At 45.1% G+C, this 20,790-nt stretch overlaps 1 protein-coding gene across 2 annotated transcripts in view; it reads left to right on the forward strand.

Annotated features, from left to right (window-relative positions):
• Window positions 1-20,790, forward strand: part of MTHFD1L (methylenetetrahydrofolate dehydrogenase (NADP+ dependent) 1 like) — a 167,372-nt gene that overhangs the window by 119,873 nt on the left and 26,709 nt on the right. The gene's annotated exons all lie outside the window — the stretch shown is intronic.

Here is a 20,790-nt window from a genome sequence, read left to right on the forward strand (position 1 = left end):
TCACAGGAGCCCTCATTTTCTGACACAGTTGCGAAGGGACATTGTTGCCATAGGATGGTTATTATAGGTTCTCTTTGGCCGGAGGGAAGGTAGCAAAGAAGTGAGAGTTTATCGAAGTACTTAAAACCCACGCTGACGGGCCTAATACATAAAGTGCTTCATTACAGCTGCACAGTGATACGATGGCCTTCCCTTGGTAACCATCAGTGACTGAAATTTGTCCTCTCCTCAGTGGATGCTCTTGGATTAGCATCATCCTTGTCATTATTGTCACAAAACTGATCCAAGTCCAAACAGGAAACAACAGTTATTTTAATAAGCAGTGTGGCTCTATTGTTACGCAAACAAGCAGTCACAGGCAAAACGCAAAAAAATGTGCATTGGTACGCATTTCGTCTGATATTGGGCAAAGTGTCTTTAATAAGCATTTTTTGAATTCTTTCTGCGTGTGAGGCATGGAGACACGAAGAGGAGTAAGTGAGAAGCATTGATTTGAACTGCAGAGAAGCAGGTAGAAAGTACAGTGTTGGTGTTAGCATTTTGAATGCCCTCAGGGCGCAGAGGAGGCAACAACTCTTTCTGTTAGGAGCAGAGTGTGTGTGGAAGCAAAGGAGAATCAAGAATACTTCATAAAGGGCTCAACCTCTGACCCAGGGAAATAGTGAAATTTGACTCAAAGACACAGAGGTCCATGGTTCCCTCCCCGAGGTGGTCTGCGGTGGCTGGAGTTGGACGGGAGTCGGGAGGTTGAGCAGTGGGGTTAGTAGCAACATTGGGCCAAGCCATTAAGGATCACAGCTGCCATCTTAAGGACCTTGGGTTTTATTCCGTGTATGCTGGGGAGTTACAGTAAAGTGGGTTTTCTGCTTGGCTTTTATTCTTATAAGAAGGCAAAGAAAAAAGTCTGATTTGTATTTTAGAAAAATAGCTCTGGTAGCAATGTGGAGAATGTTTAGAGGCAAGAAAACAGACCCGGAGGGGACACCGGCTGCGGCCAGCGATCATCAAGGTCGGCACTGCAGCCGCAGAAGTGAAGGTGGAGAGTGGAGGCGAGTTGGAGACGTTTTAAAGGCAGCCACCTGTGCGTGGGGCTTAGGGGATGGGGCTCTTCTAGCTTGACTGTGGCTGGCGAGGCTGTCAGTCGTGGAAGGAACGCAGTCAGGAAGGCAGATTGGCAGGGCCAGAAATGCGTCTGGCGTGGACGGAGAGAGCTGGAAGAGCTAATAGACTCTATAAAATGGTCTGGGAATCCACTAGAAATACAGACACAACACATGGGAATGGAACAGGCAGAAAGAAGGTGGTGAGAGTTTTAAGAACACACATGAAGGCAGGTGCAGGGAAGAGGGATGAGAAGTGAGAAGAGATAAAGGATGCTACTCGGAAAACATTTACGGAGCCGACTGGGTAAGAGGCCCCCCTGAGGAGTCTGGGCAGAATCGTCTGAGGCGTGGGGAGACAGGGGAGTAACCACAGGAGCTGGAGGTGGAGTTTCCAGTTGGGGGAGGGTTAGCAACAGCCCTGATTGAACATGAAAGGTTCAAATAAAACAGGTTCTGAATGGTATTTTGGAAAAGCACAACTGAAAGTAAAAAAAAAAAAAAAAAATCAGATCAGTGGTCTAGGAGGAGAGGGGAGGGGACACTGCGAAGGGGCACCAGGGAACTTGGGAGTGATGGAAATACTCTATATTTTGATTGTGGTGGTGTATAACTGTACACATTTGTCAGAACTCAAGAGACCTACACCTTTTAAAAGGGTGACTTCTATTGAGTATAATTTAACAAAAACATGAGGAGAGCTTGCATTCTATTCTTTAGAATGACCTCAGTGATGGCCGGCCCCCAGTCACTGAAGGCCTTTGCTGAGGGGCCAGAGCACAGCCAGGTAGTGTAGGCCCAGAGAGACCGGAGTGGCGGGGCCATGAGGGTCCCAACTAGCACGAAATGGCAGGCGTAACTGCGAGCAAAATTAGCCTAGTTCATCATCTGTCCCGTCTTGTCCTGTACGGATTGGAAAATCCAACAGATTCGTTCATTCATTCCGGCCGTGTGCATATGGCCCTGTGCTCCGTGCTGTGGGGGAGCCCCAGATAAAGCAGCTCTCTCCCCTTCAGGCAGCTTACAGCCAGTAGAAGGGAATTCACCAAGAAGGTGGTTTGGTGTTAAAACTGTGAACCGATAAATGATACCTTCACTAGTCTCTGAGCATTGAATAGTCCTTAAATATAAAGTATAACTTAAAATAAAAATCTTTGGGGTCACTAAACAAATAGATGCTGGGGCTCTCCTCCTGCGCCAGCTAACAGCACCACACCCACAGCCTTGTAAGGCCAGTTCTGGAAAGTCACAGTGCTGACGGCCACTGCTCATGTGTGTGTGACCCCTAGTCCCTGTCTGTCCCTCTGGTCCTCTTTGACCTATGACCAGTTGGAAAATGAAGAGGCAGCCTCAGGTTGGCTGGGCTCCCCGAGGAGGTCCCGCTGCCTCCACACCAGGGTAGGCGGTGAGCGTCAGGGCCGCGCGGTGAAATCCTCTGAAACATTCAGGAGCGAGGAAGGAAGTGGTGCCTGACTAAAGACGTTCCTGGAGGTCAGGAAACGTCACGTGGAGGTGGTGGCTTTCTGTGACAGAGCAGGAAGCCTCCGGTGTCTGGGGCAAACGCACCGCCGGCGGCCAGGATCCCCTAATAAGGGCTGGTATTTACTTTTACTTGACCCCGTTCTGGGCCCTGCCACGGTCTGCCAGAATGCTTCTAACATTCATCATCCGTGTGGGAGACCTAGAGTAGCAATTTCCTGCTGAGATGACTGCGGGAAAGGGGCATGGGGACACTGCGGGGGGACTGGCTCCTGCAGGTGGGAAAATTCTAGCATCATGAATCACCCTTACTTGTAATCACTCAACACGTGCTTATTCGAGTGCCTTTGAAATATACACTTGCATCTCTCCACGCCAGAAAAAAAGCCTAAGCTGAGACCTCCAAATCAGAAAGCTCCTCAGTCTTTCTGCATTGTTCATTCATTCACTCATTTATTTACACCTGTGGTGTGTGAGGTGTTGTAAACCACACAGGTGGACAATATCCTGTCCTTTCCAGCAGATGAAACCATACAAGTGCATGTGGGCTTATATCAGAAGAAATCCCTCATGGTGTGTCCTCAGGGGAGGCACATCCCGTAGCTACCTAATAGGTGTGAAAATGGAGAATCTCAACACCAGCTTGTCCCTCCTCAAACGGTAAACATCTCCAGCTTTGCTGACTTTGGGAGGTTACTCGGTGAAGTGCTGGAGAGTTCGGGGGTTTTGCCCCCCCCAGATTTAGCTTTCTGAATACTTACCTTCACCCTCCATCCTCCCTTGTAGGCCAAGGTTTCTACCACTTAATGGTTTCATCATGTTTTATTTAGTTACTACTTTCACTGGAGTTGATCAGCAATTAGAGATCCCCAGTTGGTGTAGACGCTTCACTTGGTACATTTTACCTCCTCATGCCTTTTTTATAGACGCACGCGGTTGTACGCAGGTTACTCAGCGGATGGGCATCGAAGACCTTCGCTAACATTCTCCCATGCTCTGGCAGTGTTTCCCATCCTGCTGTCAGGAATTTTCCCTTCTAATATGTCTCCATTCCTACTAAGCCCCGTGTGTGTTCTTCACTTTCTTTAGTGATGTTAAACTTACGTGTTCCTCCCAGCATCTTATTGAAAGCTACAAAATAGTGTGTGTGTCGACCAACCCGTCACCGATAGTGCGTCTGCCACTTAGTACATCTGCTTGTGGGAAGCAGTTCACAAAGAGCAGATTGTTTTTAAGATTCTCCAATCCTGTATGCTACAGACTACTCTCTTACGTCGTTTCCAAAAATTCTTTCAGAAGCTTATGGTTTATACTGTTCAATAAACCCAGGAGCTTATAAAACTTCTCCAAAACAATCTCATGCCCCCTACCCCCAAATTTACTAGGTGGTCTTTGTCTGGTGGTCCCATTGTTTTGATATTATCCTCCGGTTTTTATAATTTACAAGGGCTGTTTAATCATTTGACGTACATTTCATGACATAAAAACATTAATATGTAAGCAAAGTTGATGAAATTATGTTATTGGGGTAGTAAATTACATTCCATTTAGAAAAGACACCAAAATGTTAATTTAACATCGGGCTGTGCTATGTTATGAAGAGCTTTGTTTTTTTACTTCTCTGCTTATTTCAAATGACTGTATCAAGCATCTGTCACTTTCATAACATGAAAATACAATACACAGAGAAATGATAAACTGAAAGTTCTTTGGGAAGATGTTCAGGTGGCGCCGGTTAGTTGTGAGGGAGTCTGAACACAGGTATAGCAGGTGGAATTCGGCGGGTAGAATCATCTTGCCCTTCCTGGCTGTCTTGTAGCGTTTTAACACCTGAAAACTGGGATCCCAAAGAAACGACAAAAGAGCTGGAATGTTCCTAGAAGAAATGCACTCCTGAGTGTGGTTGGTCGAGTTCTGTCTAATGTTTGCCAAGCTCCCAAATTCTGCTAAGGAAACGCAGGACAGTTTTTTCCATGTTATTTTGCTTGCTTTTCTTGCCACAGGGTGGAGAGAGGGTGAGTACTTCCTTTCTTCTTGCGGGGCTTCCTTACACAGAGAGGCATCGTCAAAACTGTTGGCTTGGAGAGGTGTCCAGCCAAGTGTGAATTCCTAGTAGAAGCCCGTTTAAAGCTAGCTTTTGCTGTATCGGACTGGCTTCCCTTGGTGTCACATTGAGGCAGTTTTGAAGAACTTGGAAGTCTTCTTGAATATGAAGTCTTCTTTATTGACAAACATAGGACACAAGATTAGGACATCATGGCTATTGATGAGAATCTGGGCTAGAATCTTGGGCGTAAGCCATCCTGCAGTTTCCCCAGAAGGGGTTAAGACTTCCCATGGCGTTTATATGGTGTTCGGTGCCGGCTGGACCGTTTCTGGGGGAACAGAGTGGCTACTTGAAACTGTAGAGAGACTCCTAGTGCTTGGCCTCACCCACTGATGAGGAGAGAAAAGCATCTGGGCTGGAGCTGTAAGATGCAGCAGATCAGGGCTCCTGGGTCCATCCAGGGCAGTGGTTCTCGCTGGGCAGTTCCCCGCTCCCATCCTGCACCCTTCAGTTGGGTCCCTGTGCTCTTTCTGGAGCAGAAGGTGTGATCCTGGTCACCACATATGTGTACATGTGGTCTTTTATTCCCTGTGGTGATTGATCTGGGCTGAACCCATCATTGCATGGAAGTTTATCCAAGGCAAAGGGACTGAAAAATCAGCAAGCAGACCATGGTGTGGCCTCATTTCCACTCTGTGACCTGACCCAGCTGCGTCTCTACCCAGGTGCACCACTGATGGCCTCGCTCAGCTTGACTCTGGAAAGCAGGAAACTGCTGGAGCATATTTGGGAAGTCAGTGATGTCATCCACCGCTAATGCTGGGTGGAGAGTTACTGGTCTGGGGGAAGAGGGACGGTGAGAAAGCAGGCTGGGGCCCCACCCAGCAAGTCACTGCCGCCTTCTTTCTCACATTTCAGTTAAGCTCACTTTGTTTTCCGCTGTACTCCCTCTCCTGTAAAAGTATGCACTGAATGTTTCGTTTCCACTGGATCTGATTCAGGTCAGCGATGAAGTTATTCTCCAGCTCAGTGGGGAGATGTTTTCTTCTCAGCGTCCTGACCCTACTCAGGGATACAGGCTTATAAACTTGGTTCACTTGGTCAGGTGTGAAGGTGAATTACTTCAGACCTTGTAGGTTTCAGTCCAGTGCACCCCTCCTCCCATTTCCAGAGATTTATGGCCAGGTATACAGTGAAAAAATTAAACATTCACGCCTCAAGCTGCCTTTACATGAGATGGGTAAGCAGTGGGGCTGCCGAGAGCTCCCCATCATGTGAGATCACGCAGAACATCCGTCAGAAGCTCAGTGTCAGGCGTTCGTACAAAATCACCCACTTCTCCTCTCTCCCTTCCCTCGCTCTCCACTCTCCCTGCCTTCCTACTACCACCCCCACAAATAAACTCTCAGCTTTTTTTTTTTTAAGTCTCTACAAGTGACCTTCCTCACTCCTGTGCTCCTTGGCCCCGATTAACCCGACACCCGAAATCTCTCTGATTAGTTTGAAGTAATCCAGACTTGCCTCACACGCTGCCTCCCCCACCTCCAACCTGGCCTCACTTTTTTTGTGTCCCTGTGTCCTTTCACTCCATTCCTGGGGACGTGATCTGGTTGATTTCCTCTTCTCCGCCCACCTTGGGTCCCTTTCCCACTGCTCTTCCTTATCCCTACATCAGAATTTCCTGCTTTCTCCCAAACATGCCCTTCCTCTGGCCCAAGCATCCCTCACTTCCTCTTATCCTGACGTCCCTGCAGCAAGTTGCCCAATTGCTTTGTGACCACACTTCCTTCCCAGTGTCCAGAGGAAAGGCACACATGCGTCTGTCCCTCAGGAGAGAACTTGTCAGTATGGCGTGTTTCAGGGAGAGGAAGATGACCAGCAGCGTTCTTGATTTCCAGAAACCCTTTATCAGATTCTTGAGACAGAGGAAGCTTTGTGACTCATGGAAATGATATGTGCCTCTCTACCGCATAAGGTTATCTAGGTCCTGTCCGTTTGGTTCAAGGATTTTTTCTCCCTTAGTCTGATGCTAATTTATTTTTAGCATAAATATAAAATTGCTTAAAATGAAATCAGCCTCAGGCAGGGAGACATGCTGAGTGATACCAGCCAGATATTTCTATTATTGAGTTAATTTTTTAAATTGAGTTAAATTTTGAACCCACTGCTGTTACTCCCTGTGTGTAGGCTCTGTCTTACTTTCTATGAACCTAGAAAAGGGTGCGTGTGATGCTTTAGGTTTCCACCCCTGTCGTCAGCATATTGATCTCTCGTTTTCTTAGGCATTGATGGAATACTGGCCCATTCCTCTTCCACTTCCATCTGTAGCCTACTTGTTTTCCCCGACACGTAGTAATTTGGATTCAGAGCATAAAACTGACAATCAGGATACACACAGTTCAGAAGGACACCCATCAAAGTATGTAGTCCTTGGGGCAGTTCTCTTTGTTCTGTGCCTCTGTGTTGCATTCATTATATTTTGTTACCCTAGCCTTGTCTAAGAGGCATCCATAGTTAGAAGCAACTAAGCAGTTTAAGCAAGAGAAATAAAATGAATACAAACCAAAAGACCAGCTTTCAAATGAAATAGCCAGGCCACCCTCAGAATCAGTTTGAGGATTTGGTGGGATGAAAGAATAGAAAGACAGGCTCGACTTAGAAGGAGAATGTGGCCCTTTCACACCGGGATTGTAATTTGCGGGGCGAATATGATTGATAATATCTGGAACCCATGGCAGTTTACAGGCTCAACTGTATATGTTCATTGAATTATCCATCCATGGACACCAGATTAAATGTTTAAATAATGAACATATTATTCGTCCCTGTAAAATGTCTGTGATATGCTGCTTTTTGAGAAAGTTAGTCCTCTTTTCTGGGTGTCATTGAAAATTCAAAACATTTCATACCAGTGAATGTAGCCAGTTCTAATTAAATCAGGGAACAAGTAGGTGTCAGAGAAATAATGTATGTTGGGTTAAGTGATTAGATGTGGCTATTCATGAAGTCCCTGGAAGACCCCGAATTCCTTTTCATAGTCACATTGCCACCCCTTTGCAAGGATTTCCTGGGGCACCTGCATTAAGTATGCCCCAGGCCATTCCTGATAAAGGTACCAGAGTCTGCTGAGGAGGAGTGAATCCAGGTGGCTGAATCCATCGTGGATGTCCATCTCCTATTTCAGACTCAGCCCAACCCCAGGAATTGGCTCTTGGGAGGGTAGGACCCACGAAAGTTACCTGCCTTGCACCTTCCAAAATCCATCACCCAGTTCGCAGTTTTGTGTTTCTCCTCTGAAGACTCATTTACTCAACCTCCAAAACCTTCCCCCAGGCCTGACATTGTGACGTCTACTCGCCTCCACGCACTGCACGTCTCACCCAAGCCCACCCCGGCCTCTGGGCTGCCAGCGCCACCCAGCCAAGATTTACTTCCTGTGGGGGTCCTATCCCTCTACCAAGTTGCCTTGCCCAGTGTCTCCTGCTAATCCAGGCCTCCCCTGGGAAGGGACCTGGCCTTCAGTTCTCTGGACCTGTCCGCAGATGGGAGCAGAACAGAACTGCTGAGCCAACCCAGTGGGGGGGCCGGCCAGCTGCATCCAGGGTACCGGCATCCTTACGGGCCCTCTGCCGGGGTGACCGCACAGTACGAGAATCCCCACTCCAGTCCCAGCCTGGAAAAGCACGTCCTGTAAGAAGCTAAGAGGACAGGCTCGAATGCCCACCTGTCTTATCTTCTCCCAACTCCAGCCTTTCACGGTCGGTGCCATAGCCTTTCTTGCAAACCAGTTACTGACCTGCAAGGTGATAAAACCAGGTATTTTTTTCTTAATGTGCTTAGATATGGACTGATAGATCCAGTATCCCACCAAGCTGCATCGCTTGGGAGTCTGGCCATTTGTGTGAAAACTGCTTGTCACATTTTGTAATAATAGCTATTATTGTACTATTATACTATTCTTACTGCAGACCACTCTTCCCAGTCCTTTATATAGGTTAATTCATCCGCTACTCCTTGCACCAGCCCCCTGAACCTAGTTAATAATAAGTGGCAAAGGTGAGTTCAGGTGGTTCCATGAATATTAAAGCTTATGAGATCTTCACCTAGGAATAACTCAGATTTTAAATATCTAGATATCCTCTTTTCGATGGGTCCATCCATGTGTATTCCTGGTGCTGTGTGCTGAGCACTGAGACACATCTCAAAGCATAGAAGGTGGTGTCCCCTTTAGCGGGCAGCAGGATTGTTTGGATGAATAAGGCATCAACACCGGGAAGTTAAAGCAAATGGTTTTTGCAGTTTGCTTACCCCGGGAAGGCGTAAATGATAAATGCAATAAAACTTCAAAGAAAACAGAGACCACAGTGGGTCTCTGGGTAGGCTGGGAAGGTTGGTTATGGAGACCGGGGCCTTGAATGACATACTGGGGCACACTAGGGCTTTTGAGGTTTTTTGGGTGGAGGACCACGTGGCACTGATCTCCTGAAGGAGGGAGAGACTGTGGTCGGGAGACCTTAAGTGAATGTCTTGGGCCCAGGATGGGGGCAGTAGCGGTAGAAATGGAGAGGAAGGTGTGTGTCGCTGAGAGACCAGTAGGAGTTGCAGAAGAACATGAGAAAGTGGTCCAAGGTTATTCCTGAGGACTTGGAACGCAGAACCCAGAAAGAACAAAGACTGATGTTTCAGTGGAGGTGATTGACTTGGCGAGCACTGTGTTACTGAGGTGCCTACTGGACTTCCCTGTCCAGTCGTCCCTCAGACAGTTAGAAATTAGCTCTGGAGTTTAGGAGAGAGACCAGCGCAAAAACTTGGGGAGTTTTTCACACTGGAGTGCCACGCAGTCTCTCAGTTCCCTTCCAATTCAAAGCACCTTTGCCTGTCTAACATGCACTGTGCACCGAGGTCACTGAGACAGGAAAGACCCAACCCCTGCCCTGACAGACTAGCAGATGCAAAGTGCTGAAGGTGCCGGCGTGTGAAGGGACAGAGGAGGGCGTGCTCGCTTCTCCTGGGGGAAAGGGCAGCAGTGCCAAGGACCTGCCCGGAAGTGCTCTTGGGTATCCTGATAAAGGGCGGGCGACTTTTAGAGGGGAAGCCTTCCAGACAGCAGTGGGCAAGGCGCCTGACCACAGAGGGCCTTAGACATTAGTTAGGAGTTGAACTTGACCCTGAAGCCATCAGGGATCAGGGCACCACTCCAGTTCCCTTCTAGCAGTATGTGTGGATAGTTGTCCCCGCGGATGTGCAGGGCCACCGCCCACGTGCCCAAGGTGCAAGGTCTCCAGGTCATTCTTCACTGCCTTTCAGGCAGAAAAGCAAAACTTCCAGCATTTCCCTCGCCCAGGCTGGGGAGCCCTGTTCCGGGGTGGCTCTTTTACTAGGTAACCAGGAAAGCCAGCAGTGTCAAAACGGGCAGCTCTGGGCTGTCTCAGGGGACAAATGAGTTGTTGCTGCACCCCACGCGGTCGCCTGCAGTGAAATATTATTTCTGTGTCCATTTAGTCATTTAAGCCTCAATTGTTTGGTTTCTGAATGGACTGTGATTTGCTACAGGTCAGAAGCTTTTAAAGTTGTTTCAAGCTACATTACACAAATAAAGAGAATTGTCCTACAAAGGAGACGCATTATTTGTCTGCCTTACACAAATATTTCCAGTCCATTAGAATTCTCTATTTTCGGCATGTTTGCTGCTCCATCACAATGATTATAAATCCACTGGGACCAGTAACCTGGGTTTCCATTATCTTTGCTCTCTCTTTTTTATGGTGAGTTTGAGGCTGCTTCCAAGTGGCAAAGAGTTAACTTGTCATCAAAGATATAAAATCACAATGATCTGTGAAGAGTTCTCTCTGAAGTGTAAATCCCAAGTTACTACTCCTATTGAGACGGTTTTCAGTTTTGGCCTGAAAAGAATGATAACAAAGACTTCTCTGCAAAAGGGTGGTTCTTCAAGATGAGGGTGGTCAGTCTGGCTCCCAGGTTCATGATGTGGTTGGCATTCCCTCCCGAGTTTATAAAAGAATGAATTTAGTAAATTGCTCATTTGTCATCCTTGATGCCTTCTAAAAACCATTTACTTAAAAAATACTTTTCACGGGGGGTAAAAATCATTGCGTAGGTAGCTGTAAGTTCTTTACTGTTTATAATAATCACAACTGACCTTTTTTCTTGAAGCTGTTTGGACAGCTGGAGGTTGTTGTTTTAATTTTGATCCATTTGTCACAAAGAAGGGAGCGTGTTCCATTTTGGAGATGGAGAAGTCTGGGCAGGGAGAGAGAAGACAGACCCCACCTAACAGTGGGCTTCCAGGAGGAGATCTGTTTGGCTTCTTCGAAGCGCTTTTAGTTTTCGTTTAGGGCATAAATTGGAACCTGCTATCTTTCTTTGGAGTAGAATGTGTTACAGAAAAGAATGATTGCTGCAATCACATCACTGGAAAAAGAACAGAAGTTTCAGGAAGAAGAAGAATATTAAGTGTATGGATTAGAGCTTCAGGCAGATTCTTCTTGTGTTTGGACAGTAAATAGTTAATGGTACATGGAAACCATAATGGGGAATCTCTGCAGCATTTAAAAAAAAAAAAAAAAAAAAGAATGTCCATAAATCCTTCTCTAGTACTTCTTTGTGATCACACGTAGAAGATGAGGACAGTGATGGAGCGTCCGGTTCATCTCAAGTGCACCAGGCAACTCTGCATCTTTCCCTGGCATCCTGTCCTCCTTCCTGTGTTATCAACATAGAGACACTGCTCTCTGCATATCATTACTTTAAACATATGCATACACACACGCACGAACTCTACCTACAATAGATAGTTCAGTACGTTTTCACAGATCTCCTATTGTAATTTTGTTTCTTCTGTATCTTCTCTATTGAGCATGTGAGCTGACATATTTCTAGTCCCCAGATAGTCTGTTCTTTTCCCCTACGTGTAATATGTGATGCAAAAAGGCTTCATTGAATGGAGTGTTAAAGATACTAATGTCTGGATAGTTTCAGGACCAGAATGATTCTCCCTAAATATATACAGTGGTTTTATGTTTATGTGTAATGACTTGGAGAAATACCTGGCTTGTTTAGTGGGGAAATAAATGAGATTCATAGAGCATAATTTCAACAATATAAAAATGCATAGGAAAAGCCAGTAGAAACAAAGGGATGTTTACTTAAATTATAATGATAAAAATTAAAACTAGGATGGGTGCTAACATTAGGGCCAGGCAGCGTTCTGCACAATTCATAGATATTAACTCACTTAATGCTCACCGCATCCCTTTCAGGTAGGTACCACCACTGCCCGTGCTTACACAGAGGGAACCAAGGCGCAGAGAGGTTAAGTGCATTGCCCTGATCATGGAGTCAGTGAGTAGTAGAACCAGGATTCAACCCCAGCTTGCTTCCTCAGAAATATTACACCGTCCTCCTCTTGATGGCCTTATGTTCGCATCCTGTGTGCTACTGAAAGTGACCCTTGATTCTGGCAGCCATCTAATTAGAAAGAGTGGCTTCAGATAGTCTGCTCCAAAACTAACCCCATTTATCTGAGCAGATGGGATCCAAAACCTGATTGCTTGATAGCCGTCATTTCCATTATAGCTTTTCCAGTTGTCCTATCTTAGGATAAGCATTCTAACTAATTTTTTGGTTGGTTAGCAGAAAGCTATGTGGCTGAAAAAGTAAGTTTTTCATTGTGCCAAGATTTTTCTATGGCTTTTCTGGTTGGAATTCTTGCTTTGGGTATCTGCTAAGCCAGAATAATGCCACCCACTTCTTTGGGTGTGGATCTTGGTGTTTCTGTCACTCATTAGTTAATGTGCTTGAAGCAAGTCCAGAATTGTTTTCCGCTGGCCTCTCTCTCTCTCTTTGAGATGGGTTGGTCATCTCTTTAGGTGAGATACTTGATTTGGTTCCCTAATTTCATAAAAATATTATCAACCCTACCAGCCAAACGACTGGTCTACTAGACATAGGAACCCGCTCAGGCAGCATGGCAGAAGAGGTCCCATCCCTGCCCTCCCTGGTGGTGACGACCCTGAACCGTCAGCTGCCCGACTTCTTACCAAAGGTCTGCTGGGGTTGCGGTACTTCTGGAGGATTGTCTGAAGACTCTGCAGTCTGTTCCCCTGGAGCAGTTCTTCTTTTGAGGGACACTAGTTCTCTGAAGAACAGCTTTACCAGCATGCCACTGCTGGACCCTGTCCCCTTACCTGGGGTCCCCTCTGGAAAGCGCACAGAAGAGGTGCTCCGGGCTCAGCGGGTGCTGTGCGCTCCCCTCGCACCCGGGCTTCTCCGTTTACAGCGCTTCCGGCTCCCAGTCATGACACCCATGTGCTTGTCTGTTTCCCCAGAAAGTGATCGGTCCTACGAGGGTCAGGATCACTTCCCATTAGTCTCTGCGTCCCAAATGCCAGGCCCAGCACTTGGCACACTGTAGGTTCTAGTTGTTGACTGAATCTCTGCCAGTCTTCAAGTGACAGTAATGTTTGGGGGTTTACTTTGTTTTCTGTGCTGTTTTCCCTGGGGGATGAAAATACCATTTCAAGGCACGTCCTAGGCCTGAGTCTTTTCCCCTTTTGCTTTGGTTGTCAAGAAGCTCTAGAACTAATAAACAGCTCAGCTCCAATGACTGTAGGATGCCTGGACCACTCACCTGCTTTCTAGCGGGATCTTGGTGTTTATTCTGTGTATATTTTCCACCATCCTGACTCTGTCAATCTAATTCTTAAGCTTTATTGTAAAGTAAGCCTGCTTAAGTTCTTTCTTCCCCCCCAAGAATGGAGAGCCTGGCTCACACCCCCCCCCCCATGTCTGCAGCAAAGCCACGGTACCCTCTTTTCCAAGGACTCTTGTCCGTGCCTGCATGGCTGGGTGTGGCCTGGCCAAGTGAGTTGTTTAGAGGGTTATTTGCAGGTGTAGACCAAGTGTTGGGCTTTGGGGGGTTTTGGGGTTTTGGTTTTGGATTTTCCCTGAATGAGGCCTTGGGACATTTGGAGTTAAAGTCTCGCCTCTGCCACAGAGCAAGTCCCTTTGCTTCTGGTCCCTGTTGGCTCTACGCCTCTATAGTTCTAAACTGGATATCGATTGGGGGTTTTATCAAAGCAGAATATGAAATTTGAGAATGTTCTTCTTTTTTATGAGAAATGACAACTACTGACTGATGAAAATGTCATGAAAGCTATCGGGTCCTTCCTTAAGTATGAAGGCCCTTCTCTTACCATTTTGTTCAATAAATGTTATTCCTGAAAACTCAATAGAGAGGGTACGTATTCTTGCCAAAGCACATGGAGATTGGCATTTCCCAGAGCAGTTTCTCAAGGGTACCTGACCCTGCATTTTACACTCTCAGGCTGGAGGCTGCTGCACTCTCTGTCCTGCGGGCACGCGTCTAGATCGGCCATGAGGTGAGAAGGAAGGGCTCTTCCTGAGCGGGTTACATAATGCACCGGGGAGTCATCAGTTTCATTTATGAGGAAGTCGATGTTTCCAATGGATTTTGGCTTTGCTTGGTTCCAGACTCAAATCCTTCATGTATCGTAGGGAGGGAGAGTAGAGACTTGGAGAAGGACATTAGGATTTAAGTGAAGGGCAAAGCATGCCAAGGTCAGCGAGCGGACATCTCTAAGACAGAAGCAGCCCTGAATTGGTGGGAAACAATGCAGAAAAATCTACTGAAAACATCCCAGTTAAAATTTACATAGTAAAGAATCAAATGCATGACCCAGGGCGGGAGGTAGGGGGTTATGGACAGAAGGTATAGGAGGACCATATGGGTTGAGGAAAGGGAACACTGGAGAATACGATGCTATGATCCTCACCAGGAGAGTCCAGGGGAGAGGTCCTCTCCTTGGAAGTGACTCATCCTCTTCCTTTAGATGCACTTCAGATACTCAAGCTAACAGTGATGAGTCATCAGCACACTCTGGCTTAATGAATGCATCACTGTGCGACCACACAAATGCCTGATTTCTGATTCACTTATTCAATATTTATTGAAGAGTGCTGTACACTAGGCCATGAGAAAAAACAAACAAAACAACAGCAAGGGCCTGGCCCTGGCCCTCAAGGAGTTCACAGGCTGGTGAGGGATTGCAGTTAAATCATATTAAGACCTAAAAGAAGAACTGGGAACTCTCAGAGACAGGGACACAGAGGTGCCCCAGAGCCCATGGGAGCAGATGGCATGGGAGCTGGCTGGTCATGGGGTTGCCTGACTGAGCCTGATTGTAAAGGATGAGAACAAGTTAGCCAGGTGCTGTGGGACAGGAAAGCAGCAAGTGTAATGCATCACGGGTGAGTGAGAACATTGCTAAAACCCTGGAACACGGTGACTGTGCATACAGGCAACAGGAGATTTAGAAGGAGTGTGAGCACTGGCACCTTGAGGGTCAAGCTTAGGAATCAGAACTTTATTTGTGTCCTTTTTTTAAAATTCCACATATAAGTGATATGTGTGGAACCTAAATAAAGGGCACAAATGAACTTATTTACAAAACAGAGATAGACTCACAGACATAGAAAACAAACTTATGGTTACCAGAGGGGAAAGGGGGTATGGAGGAATAAATTGGGAGTTCAGGGTTTGCAAATACTGACTACTAAATATGAAATAGATAAACAACAAAGTCCTACTGTATCGCACAGGAAACTATATTCAATACCTTGTAATGGCCTATAATGAAAAAGAATATGGAAATGAATATATAGCTGAATCACTATGCTGTACACCAGAAATTAACAACACGGCAAACCAACTATACTTCAGTTTTTAAAAAAGAACTTCATTCTGCAAGACTTACAGATTTAAGCAGAGCAGTATCAGAAGTGTGTTCACATTTTAGAGCCGTCAATCATGCAGCAGTCTGGAGAGTGGAGAGAGAGAGGGGACTAGAGTCATGAAGACTTAGTTAGGAGGTGGTAGTAGTTTTGAAGGCAGGAAATGCCCAGCCTAGACCGAGGCAGAGGCAGTGCAGATGGAGGAGGACCTGGGTGCTAGAGAGACTGTGGGGTAGGAGGGACTGGACTCAGCAAACAGGAGAGGGCAGGAGAGAATTAAAAAATGGCTCAAATATCTGGCTTATTCCCCTGGGGGGATGGGTTATCATTTACTTAGATAAGCAATAAAGGAGAAAACACCAGTTTTAGCAGGTGAATAATTGTGTTGTGGGAGCCCAAACCAGCCCCAGGGTCAGTGATTCACCAGAGGGACTCACAGACTCCACATATAGTCATACTCACAGTTACGATTTATTACGGCAAAAGGATACAAAGCAAAGTCAGCCAAGAGAAAAGGCACATGGGGTGAGGTCCAGAGGAACGTAGGCGCCCTCTGCCTGACACCAAATTCCAGGCTCCCACAAGGAAAGTGGGGTTCCTTCTAAAACCTCTGTTTCTAGACATCAACCTTGCAGATCACGTCTAAGGGTCGCATTCGAGGGCCTGCTATGTTAAATAACTCTCTTCTGCACAATAATGAATTCCATTTTGAACACATTGAATCTGAGCATTTGTTTTAAGTTTAAGTGAAAATGTCCACTGGGCAATTGAGTACTGGATCTGGGGTTCTATGATGAGATCCATGCTATAAATTAAAAGTTCTGGGGGCATTATTAGCGCTTCAAATGGTTACTAAAACCAGTGTCACACGGAGAGGAAGCCCAGCCCTGGACTTCCACTAGCCACCGTGCTGAAGGTCACCTAGTTCAACTCTCTCGTTATGTGAGAAAACTAAGGCCCCCTGCTGTGGGGCTTGGCTGCACTTTCTTCTGTTTCCAGTCTGTGGCTCTTTCCATCATTCCACTGTCTTCCCAAAATGGCAAAGTCATACGTTGCCCAAAATGGATAAAATGTGATTTAGACTGCAAAACCGACTTTGTATGTTTGCTTAATGCAGCTTACTTCACAACGAAGCCTTGGACTCTAAAAAGTTGAGTTGATTCCATCAAGGCCTCCACCTGGAAGGAATTTCTAAGCAGCCCCTAAAGTCAACCATTCATGGTCAATCAACCTGACCTTATCAAAGGGCAATAAATTATTAGGCCCTTTCTTGTCTCTTTACTTTGTGTCCATTCAACAAATTTTTGTTTCCACTTTGCTGCTAATAATAAAAAAGTAAATGTGGCAAAATCTTTGCTTTCCAGTTACTTATTCCCTAGAGTCAGAAAAGAGAAAAACACAATATATTAGAGGCGGGTCAGGAGCAAGAGTAGGCAGAGTGACCCCAGGATATGGGAAATGAAAAGAAGTCAAATTCAAAACATGTTCATTATTTGCTCGAAGCTCTGATGAAGGAAGGATAAAGTGGAGCTGTCAAATGAGGTTGCTGCTTATTTACTTAGTTTTGCATTTCATTCCTGGGTGGCCTTAAACTTGGATAGAAGAATACTAGAAAGCGGTGTGACTGCTGTTCCGTAAGATATGTGTTTCTCTTAGCTCATAATTCAGCTTAGGTCTTAGGAGTTAACTTTAGTACCTAAAGAGGGATGCTCCTCTGGTGCCCACTCGAGCCTTTTTCTGGCCAGACTGGATGCAGTCACATGTGTTTACTGCTTTTTGTGTGATTATTAATAGTCAATTTTGCATTATTCTAAGTTGTCTCCAGGGATACCATACAATATGGACAAAGTCAAACCTAATGGTAGAATGTTGATTTTAAAACAAGTTGCGGGTCATTTGTATAGTCTCAAAATACATATGAAAAAAGAAACAAAATCTTTCCCTCTTGAATCTTTATTCCTATCTCAGCTTCATTTACTGCCTCATTTGTCATCTAAACAGCCTTTGTTCTCTCAGTTTTCAAACATGATTAATTGATGTGGTGCACCATAGCATAAGACAGGGGCTGAATATTTTGTAAGATGAGTCATCTAGTCAACCGCCCATCTTTCTTTCCTTTTATACTTTACAACAAATATGGCTTATGCAGATGGAAGGGCAGTTTGCTTATTTCCCTGTTCCGTATTTTTGTGCCTTTAGCATAACATGTTTCCTTTCCATTAAGCTAGCCAAAAATAATATTGACAAATTCATGAAGCCCTCCATCTGATACTGTTGCAAACTTATGCAAATATACGTAGACAGTTAAGCGAATAGAATAATCAAACAGCCAGACGTCAAGAAGAGGAAGGGGGAAGTAACATTAGCTGTCACATCACATTATCTGGACTCAAGTTGAAAGTTAATGAAGTGTTTGAAAATATACCTTTAAAACCAAAGACTTGAATTTGTGTTCTTTTTTTTTTTTCAAGAGGGCAATAATTTGAATAGAGCACAATGTAATGTTATAGTTGCTGCAGGGAGTTGTGAGCCTTTCTGGGAGTGTTCATTTGCAGCACATGCTACTTAGAATTTTTAAAGATATTCAGTGCCTTTTTGTCATGAATCTTTCCTCTGGGACTCGGCCACTCCTGGATGAACTCACAGAATGAGAGTTTCTCAAAATACATAATCAAATTGTTGATCTTAAAAATATATTGTTTTAGAGTCTTGAAAAAAATCAAAGAAGGAAAATAAGGTTAATATTTGGCAAAAATACTCAATTCGAGGAGTTGTCTCTTAAAAAACTCTGATTTCTCTTACAGAGTTTGCTTCCAAAGAAATTCACTTTGCATGTCATAAATCTAAAATTTTTTTCTCTTTATGCCATTTCTCAAATTCCTGATAAATTTCCTTTAAGTGTTAAGTTGTTTTTAACTCGTTGGAAATAGAGGTTTGGTTGGTTTGGGGTTTTGTTTTTTTTTAATCCAGTTTAGTGAAGATGGGTTCAATACCATTGTTCCAGACCAAAACCTTAAAATATTAAATCAAATCATAGCTTGTAACTTTTCAAGTAGCCTGTGTTGGCTAATCTTGAAAAAGGTGTTAATATTCTTAGATGACCTCTTGCACATTTAACACTTTTGTACCTTCATTGTAATTTAACTTAGGAGTATCTGCAAGGCCACTGCCATCTAACAGCTTTGGGGGGGACATGTTGGCAAAGGAAGAGCTTTTCAGGCAAATGAATGAGCACAGACGGGCCGACCCTTTTTTCTGTGGGAAGAGACAGCGGGACAGGGACTCAGGCCACCCTGGCTCCACCTCCCAGCTTCTCCCTGCTCCCCTGCCTCCCTCTAGAGCTGCCTCTTCTCCTGGCTGAGGGCAGAGTCTCCTCGCCAATGAGATCTCACATTCACTGTGTTTGTCAGAACTCTCTTTTGGTTGCAGCTCAACTCAAGTGTAGACCAAAAAGAGGGCCCAATCGACCCAGGGAAAGAAAAACGTCTAGGGTTGCCTGGTTTTAGCCATGGTTGTGTTCTGGCTTTCGCTCTCCATTTGTCAGCCCTGGCTCCCTGGAAAGGATGCCTCTGTATCACAGAGTGACCTACTTAAAACGTAAAACTCACTATCCGAGAAGAAGAGGCGCCTTCTCTTTCCCACCATCTGCCTGCCGGTACAGTGGACCCTTGAGCAACACCAGGGTTGGGGGCTGGCCTTAGTGCAGTGTCAAATCCGCATATAACCTGTAGTGGGCCATCTGTATCCACAGTTCCACATCAGTGGATTCAACCAACCACGGATCGTGTAGTTCTGTGCTATTTCCTGTTGAAAAATATTCCCATGTCAGTGGACCCACACAGTTCAAACCCATGCTATTCAAGGGTCAGCTGTATTCAGGGATCCCTTCATGGCCCGGTTTGCCCCATATCCCCATTCTTACCCATCACTGTGTCCAGCCAGGGGGTGATGCCCATCCTGTGGGCGAGGCAGGGGCAGACCCACCTGTACCACATAAAGTGCCCCTGCGATACCCAGAAGCCTAGGCCAAGAGTGCTGGTCAGGCAAGACCCCAAAGGCTGCTGCTCACACTGTGCCTGATCTGTAGAGTGAATACATCAAGTGTGTCCCACAGGCCAAAACTACTGTTTAATTACAGGTAGAGGTTGGCATGTATGAAATACAAAGCCTTTTAAAAGCATAACACTCAATTTACAGTAGCTCCTTCTTGCTATGCATTTTCATGTTGAATGGATTCTACCCCATGGGAACTAATTTTCTACTTCAGAAAGAGGTCTCCATACTCACCATGATTAGACAGCACTGGGTTTTTTAAAATAATGTTTTGGCTTTAAATAAACTACGGGAAAAATGGGTTGGTCCTTAGTCTGTTTCTGGCCCTTCCACAGCATGCATCCTTTTTGTGATGCTTGAGTCCACAACCCTCACCCCCACCCTCCAAACCATGTCCTCTCAAACTTAAGGTTTCTCATCTTATTCCTCAAAAATGTCTACAGTTACCTATCTTACTCCTCTCCTATTCAGCTCATTAAAGCAGTGTGTATACAAAACAAACAGGCTCATAGACATAGAAAACAAACTTGCGGTTACCAAAGGGGAAAGGCAAGGGGTGAGGGGGAGGGTGATAAATTAGGAGTTTGGGATCAGCAGATACAAACTACTATATACAAAATAGATAAACAGCAAGGTCCTATTGTATAGCACAGGGAACTGTATTCAATATCCTGTAATAAGCTATAATGAAAAAGAATATATATATATGTATATATATGTAATATGTATATGTGTGTGTGTGTGTGTGTGTGTATAAAACTGAGTCACTATGCTGTACACCAGAAACTAACTCATCATTGTAAGTCAAGTATACTTCAATTTGTCTTAAATGTATAAACATTAAAAAAAAAAAGCAGTTTATGTAGGTCTTTGTGGTCCATATTAGTAGGTGTTAAAAACATCAATTTGATTATTATAGAATCAAATTATATTCTTTGGATCAGTTTAAAATATCACAAATTATTTAACCATTTTTAATCATATTTTATTTGGATTCATAAGTAGCAGATACCATTTATTGCCTGATGACACTGGAAATGAGATTGTGTGTTAATATTTAGCAGGTAACATGTATGCACGCATATCTCCACGTACTGGTAGAGTGAAATCTGTCAAGCCCAGTGACCCAGGCTTGCCATGTGGTTAACTCTTCTCCAGGAATTAAAATGTGGTGGCCGTTTGCCAGGTTGGCATCACTGGCAACTCCTTTCCTTTCTGCTGATGTCGTGTGGACACCAGCCAGGTGAATCCTCACGTGTCCCATGTATTGCATGTCGATTTCTGGTGCATGGAAGCAGTGAATGCTTACTCTTGATTGCACGTCTGTAACTCAGCGAG

Source organism: Camelus ferus, chromosome 8 (assembly GCF_009834535.1).
Source record: "Camelus ferus isolate YT-003-E chromosome 8, BCGSAC_Cfer_1.0, whole genome shotgun sequence".
In the NCBI taxonomy this organism is placed as follows: domain Eukaryota; kingdom Metazoa; phylum Chordata; class Mammalia; order Artiodactyla; family Camelidae; genus Camelus; species Camelus ferus.